Genomic DNA, 7,811 nt, shown 5'->3' with positions numbered 1-7,811 from the left:
TTCACCGGGTGGTTTACTTCAGTCAGTCAACTACAACGTAGGACCAGGCACATTTATGCATCGGTCCAAGTTGCCATACCTCGTTAGCACAACAAGATGAACACCGGATTCATAGAAGTAATTAATTTAGTGGTGGTAGTATATAAAGAAAGGTTGTATATAAGGATATAGTATAGGAAGGAAAAAAGTTATGAAATAATTTTAATCTCAAGGTTTAAGGGAAGATAAAGAATGTGTACACCTACGCCATTGTGATCGATTCTGAGCCATGTCACACAGAGTCTCCAACCATTGGTTACGATAGTCACGCGGACACCAACCAGGTGGTCTGCATCTGCCAGCATGGCTCAGACTAGAAGTTAGTGACTTCAAGCACTGATGCCACGTTTTAGCTAGGCCCCCCCTAACTCTCTTCCAACCATCGCCAATACTAATCAGCATAGCGCGTCGTGGTAATCGGTGATCAGGCATACATAACACGTGGCACAAACATCTCAGTCGATGAAGATTCATGACCTCATCAACTGACTTACCATCATTCCCTAATACCCTGAGTTTAACCTCACTATTACTTACCCGGTGATCCCAGCAGATGCGAGCAATATTTCTAAGGCATCTGTGGTCAAATACTAGTAACTTACGAGTATCTTCTACTCTTAATGGCCACGTTTTGCAGCCGTAAAGTAGAACAGAACGAACTGCTGTGCAGTATATTCGTCCCTTAATTGATAGACGGATATCTCGTCTTCGCCGTAGGTGACGTAAGTTGGCAAAAGCCAAACGAGCTTTTTGAATCCGTGCAGAAATTTTGTCAGACACCAACCCATTAGGGCTGATCACACTTTCAAGATAAGTGAAGTTGTCTCACGCGTTCGACTACTTCACCCCCTATCCTTAGTTCAGGTGTTGACGCAGGCCAGTCATGGAGTAACAATTTACATTTGGATGGGGAGAAACGCATCCCAAACATCCTGGCATTATTACTGAGTTCCAACAGAAGACTCTGCATTTTGTCAGCGTCTTCACCAAACAGGACTATGTCATCTGCGTATTCTAAGTCGCTTGGTGGTCCCCCTGGTAGGAGATCAATTCCTGAAAATTCAGTCGACGAGAATGTTATTTCCAGCAACAGGTCCATAATGAAGTTAAACGAAAATGGGGATAGTGGGCAGCTTTGACGGACACCACTTGAGGTTGTAAAATCATATGACAGTTCACCATAAGCTCTCACTCGACTGGTAGTGTTCGAGTAAAGAGCCTTCACAAGGTTTATGTACTTCTCAGGTACACCTTTCAATGACAGACACTGCCACAGAACCTCTCGGTCTACAGAGTCAAATGCCGCTTTCAAGTCAAGAAAAACTATCATTATCGGACGCCGATAAGCATGTCTGTGCTCTAAAACTTGACGAATGGTGAATATGTAGTCGATACAGCCACGACCAGGTCTGAAGCCAGCCTGATTTTCTCGTGTTTGCAGTTCACGAGTCTTAGTTAGGCGCCTGATAATTATTGAGGCTAGTATTTTAGATGCTATGTTAGTCAGACTGATCCCTCTATGGTTATCGCAGGATGATTTTGACCCCTTTTTATATATTGGGACAATCAGTGATTGTGACCAGTCAGATGGGATTACATCCGTCTCCCAGATTTTAGCCAGAATATTAGTCAACCTAATCGCTAAAATTGGACCACCGTATTTAAAAACCTCTGGAGCCAATCCATCTAGACCAGCTGCTCTTCCTCGTTTCAGATTACTTATAGCCTTTTGAACTTCAAGTAGGGTCGGGGGGCCTACTTCAATGTCCCATTCAGGTTTTTTGGGAATAGTGGGTAGTTGTGCAGTAGCTGAAGGCCAGCTAAACTGCTCCTTAAAGTGTTCCGCCCATAGTTCTAAACGTTTGGGTTGAGAGCAGATAGGGGTTCCGTGCTTGCTAAAGATAAACGATTGTCTGAGCATAGTTGCAACAGACGATCACCATTATCGGTTCGTTGAGCCGGAATACTAAAACACCCACCTAAATGTCTTTCTGTTTAATTTAAGCTGCCTACCTGGGCATTAAAGTCACCCGCTACGACTACTATGTCTGAGCGTTTAGCTTTCTGAAGAAGCTCAGAGAGCTTTCTGTAAAAGTCATCTTTTACTTCATCATGGCTGCAGTCAGTGGGAGCGTAGGCAGAAACGACGAAAAGGCGACGACGTGTGTCCCAATCCTTCCGAGTTCTTACGGAGCCATTTAGCCGGACAGCACACAGGCGACTGTTAACGGGGATCCATTCTAGTAGTGCCTGTTCTGCCCTTGTACTTAGTGCTATGCCTACACCTGCAAGTCCACGAGAACTAGCCAACGGGTCGCCAGATACACGGAGGGTGTATTTCGTCGGCTGTCCATTTTGGCGAGGTGAGGTCAAGTGAATGACCACACTGGGATCCTGTATGCGTGTTTCGGAGACAGCATACATCAATGGTACGAGATTCTAGGGTTTTAGCTAAGGAGGCCTGTTGACCGATTTGACATAGGGTACGTACGTTGAAGGCTCCAATGTGTAGTTTGGAGCGAGGTTTTAGTAGACCTGGAACAGCGTTTCGCGCACTAGAATCATTGGCCATGGTGACACTTGAGGGGGAAACCGGGAGAGGAAGTTTAGCGTTGAAAGTCAAGGTAGAAGGAATAGTAGGAAGTGAAGAAGGAGATTGGTTATGAATACAGTGGTCTTGAGTGTTGTTAGAGGTATGAGGGCATTTATCACTTCCCGGTTGCCCACACCGTGGTTTACTTGCATAAGCATTGTTGCTCAAATGGGGTCAGTGTGAAGCTTCATAAACGATGTAAGTTGGCTAGTATGAACTAGTTATGCTTCATTATGGAAAAGCAGAAAATTCCCCGAAAAAAGCTAAAAAGGCTCTAAAGACGCTTTGAAACATGTTATCCAATCACTATTCAATAGACGTTTTGCCAAAAACATCTGGAAAGTGAAGTCACATGTTGTCTTTCTGATTGGATGATTATTTATACTGCTACTGTGTTCAGTAGCGTTCCAGCATTTTTCGGAAACCCAAGGCCATCTAAAATGCCATAAAAATCCTGGACCTTCTGTACATAAACGAAACTTTGTAGCGTTCCTTTCAATTTTGCGCCTCTTCTCTCGTGTTTAAGTTGCTGTGTAGTTTTAGCATGAGGGTTACTATTGAGCTTAGGAAACCGAACTTAGCGTTCAATCAGAAAACTTATCGCTGGATTTACTTACAAAAACATTGTAACTCTAATGAGGTCAATTTAAAGCTTCATAAATGATATGATTTGGCCGGTATGAACTAGTTTAGCCTCATTATATCCATCAATGTATCATTTTATCTCTGTGATCTATTGTAAAGATATCCGAAGATACAAAATCTCCTCTCAAGTATCATCCTTATTTTCAACGCTCTTTAAATGTCTTTACCCTGATTACTCCATCATGATGATACAAATCCAAGAAGTATGTAAAAATTAAAGTAATTTTCAATGCTACACATTACAGGTCGCAAGCAGCCAATGGAAACATTGAGAAACAAAATGAACCTGAGACAAAAATCTAAAATAAAATTCTTTAATTAGAAAAGATATCAATAATGACTTATATCATATTTAACAGATTATTCTAGAGAATTATTCTTCATTGAGAAGTAGAATAGATTAGTTACAAGCCTCAACTCGTAAGGAGTATGTATCGTGTAGTGCATGTGTAGGTTTGAGTGGAAGAGAGACTTCCTGCAATCAAAACACAAAGGGAATAATTTTGTCAGATGATGGTGTAAATCACACATTAACCATGTCTCCATGCTTTATTCTCTTTTATCAACAGGTGAACCACATAATTAAAATAACACATTGAACTGACATTTACACAGCCGATTAAAAATTTATGGGAATTTTCATGTACGAATTGCAAGGTTTATAGAAGTATGTACTATTCGCCAATTCAAACAGAAAATGCTTGCGCTTCCGATCATAAATGACAGGAATCATCACTGAATGATAAGTCGAATTTCGTCAGTGAAATTACTCGCCTGACGCTCAATAGACCACATGATATCATAGCAACTCTTATGACATCTGCCAGTAATAATGCAAGATCGTTTGAGATGTGTTTGTTTATCGATGTCTTCGACAATATCGAACCTGATTATAGTTAAGAAAGCTGCTGATTGCGAAAAATTATTCAATGTACATTAACAGACCTACTCTATTATGTAATTTGCCATTTGTATTGATCAGTACTTATTCGATTCAAACATATGATATTATGATGATATGATTCACTGTTTTCATTACTATTATGAAGATTGTGAGTTCTAACAAAACAATGGAGAGCATGAATCTGATCATCTACTTCACTAAAACAACATCCTCGAAATTATTACTGACAGATAGAATGTCAACACCAGATCTCAGACAATCTAATCAGTTGAGCATAGTCAAACTAGAACACCGTAATCATTCACAATAAGTTGTTAGTCAGATATGGGCAAATTCGAATATCTCAATTTCACGGCACGTTTGAACTAACGATTTATCTCAGGGAAACTAATGAATGCTTCACAATCAAACGATCTTGCTGATAGAACGGAACCATACCAAAACCTTCCAACTTAACTACAAATCTTATTCATCATCTCAGCTTCTGATAGTCTCTTGATCAATAACAAGTGTTACAGTCTACTATGAAGGAATAGGTAACGGAAAACGTCTGATGCTATTTAAAGGTCGGATGACTTGTGAGTTGTGTGCATGAACGATATTCCTAAATCTTAACATATCTGTCGACGTGATTTTGTGATCAGAATGTATCCTGTCGTTGTAATCTCATGTGCATCCTCAAAGCTGAGAAACATGAGTGTCGTCTATAACCGGTAGACAGACAATTCAGTTCACAATTCGCTTCGAATACGACGGCGCAGTTGTGTGCAATAATGTTAGTATTATTCATTTATACATAGTGTCTCTTGATGAGTTGCATCATATTCAGTGTACTTTATGCCGACACATTTATGCCCGACATGAAATACTAAATGATCAGAAATTTTTGTATACATACTCACGTGAACTACTTATCATCCTGTTGGAGTAACACACATATACCTCATGCACTATTACATACCACCTTTGTATATAAGTACATATACTGATACTAATTACCAAGCAAAATAAGTCAATGATGACTATTTACTGACAAAACTGAGTTAGATTATTAGTTGATAAGCCAAATAAAATAAACCTTAAGTTTAAAAGTGCATTGATGTCATATCATACTACAGAAGGTAAAGTATTTTGTAAATACATTCCAATGAAATTATATAAGAGCTGAGAAACATCATACAACCATTTATATTAAAACGATGTATCGGGATATCCTTATTGTTCAAATCATTATCGTCTTACTTCAGATGAACATCATTAGTCCATTGGAAACAGGTAAGTACTTCATTGACTATACACTGAATGACACAATTGCATCCCATTAATACTTGTCTATAATGAGTAAGGAAAAGCATGAAACAGAATGTAATTGTAATTGACTTGTTCACATTCTATGAAGACATCGTAATGAATGATTGTACAAAGAGAATAATTCAAATAAGACCTTTCTGTATTTCTTAATCAACTGGAATTATACTGGAAAATGAGAAGTATATTGTGGTAGTTGTTTGCGGTATATACTCGGTTAGGAAGATCTAATTACATTTGAGTGAATCAATAAACTATCAAAACATCTTCATCATATGCAAATTATTGTGTGTTATTTAGTGAGCTATTCGTTGATTATTTACGGAACTGGATGGATCACAGTGAAAGTGGTGCACAATCGAAACAATCAGATGTTAATATCACCTAGAGTACTTGTCTGTCTATGGAAACACAGAAATCTTTGAATCTGACCTATTATCACGATCATCTGAAAGTTATCATTGTCAATAAATTGTCGACGATCATTTACACAGTTTAACCATACAACCAGTACAACAACTGAACATTCCATAAATGTCTAACTATCTATTGTTCATTTATTGTCTCAATACTTCACAGAAAATGACAATGTATCGAATGATTATGAACTGGAAGTTGAAGAATTTCCACATTACGAACTTGATGATATTGTATTTGATGATGAAAGTTCGTCGACAATCGAACGTGAGACACCATTAACATGATACGGTCATATTATCTAAAACAGTTGTATGAACATGAAATGTATGAATATCATTAACCTCGAAGAATGTGATTTTATTTTGTCGAAATTGGTTGCGATAATCATTTTTGATCAAGTTGTTGTTTAAAATAAATCTTTAGAGTTAACATATTTTCTATTTCGACTTCAGTATGTTGTGAATGATTACGGTGTTCTAGTTTGACTATGCTCAACTGATTAGATTGTCTGAGATCTGGTGTTGACATTCTATCTGTCAGTAATAATTTCGAGGATGTTGTTTTAGTGAAGTAGATGATCAGATTCATGCTCTCCATTGTTTTGTTAGAACTCACAATCTTCATAATAGTAATGAAAACAGTGAATCATATCATCATAATATCATATGTTTGAATCGAATAAGTACTGATCAATACAAATGGCAAATTACATAATAGAGTAGGTCTGTTAATGTACATTGAATAATTTTTCGCAATCAGCAGCTTTCTTAACTATAATCAGGTTCGATATTGTCGAAGACATCGATAAACAAACACATCTCAAACGATCTTGCATTATTACTGGCAGATGTCATAAGAGTTGCTATGATATCATGTGGTCTATTGAGCGTCAGGCGAGTAATTTCACTGACGAAATTCGACTTATCATTCAGTGATGATTCCTGTCATTTATGATCGGAAGCGCAAGCATTTTCTGTTTGAATTGGCGAATAGTACATACTTCTATAAACCTTGCAATTCGTACATGAAAATTCCCCATAAATTTTTAATCGGCTGTGTAAATGTCAGTTCAATGTGTTATTTTAATTATGTGGTTCACCTGTTGATAAAAGAGAATAAAGCATGGAGACATGGTTAATGTGTGATTTACACCATCATCTGACAAAATTATTCCCTTTGTGTTTTGATTGCAGGAAGTCTCTCTTCCACTCAAACCTACACATGCACTACACGATACATACTCCTTACGAGTTGAGGCTTGTAACTAATCTATTCTACTTCTCAATGAAGAATAATTCTCTAGAATAATCTGTTAAATATGATATAAGTCATTATTGATATCTTTTCTAATTAAAGAATTTTATTTTAGATTTTTGTCTCAGGTTCATTTTGTTTCTCAATGTTTCCATTGGCTGCTTGCGACCTGTAATGTGTAGCATTGAAAATTACTTTAATTTTTACATACTTCTTGGATTTGTATCATCATGATGGAGTAATCAGGGTAAAGACATTTAAAGAGCGTTGAAAATAAGGATGATACTTGAGAGGAGATTTTGTATCTTCGGATATCTTTACAATAGATCACAGAGATAAAATGATACATTGATGGATATAATGAGGCTAAACTAGTTCATACCGGCCAAATCATATCATTTATGAAGCTTTAAATTGACCTCATTAGAGTTACAATGTTTTTGTAAGTAAATCCAGCGATAAGTTTTCTGATTGAACGCTAAGTTCGGTTTCCTAAGCTCAATAGTAACCCTCATGCTAAAACTACACAGCAACTTAAACACGAGAGAAGAGGCGCAAAATTGAAAGGAACGCTACAAAGTTTCGTTTATGTACAGAAGGTCCAGGATTTTTATGGCATTTTAGATGGCCTTGGGTTTCCGAAAAATG

Source organism: Schistosoma mansoni, chromosome 6, assembly GCF_000237925.1.
Source record: "Schistosoma mansoni strain Puerto Rico chromosome 6, complete genome".
Classification (NCBI taxonomy): domain Eukaryota; kingdom Metazoa; phylum Platyhelminthes; class Trematoda; order Strigeidida; family Schistosomatidae; genus Schistosoma; species Schistosoma mansoni.
Note: the sequence above shows the minus strand (reverse complement) of the source record.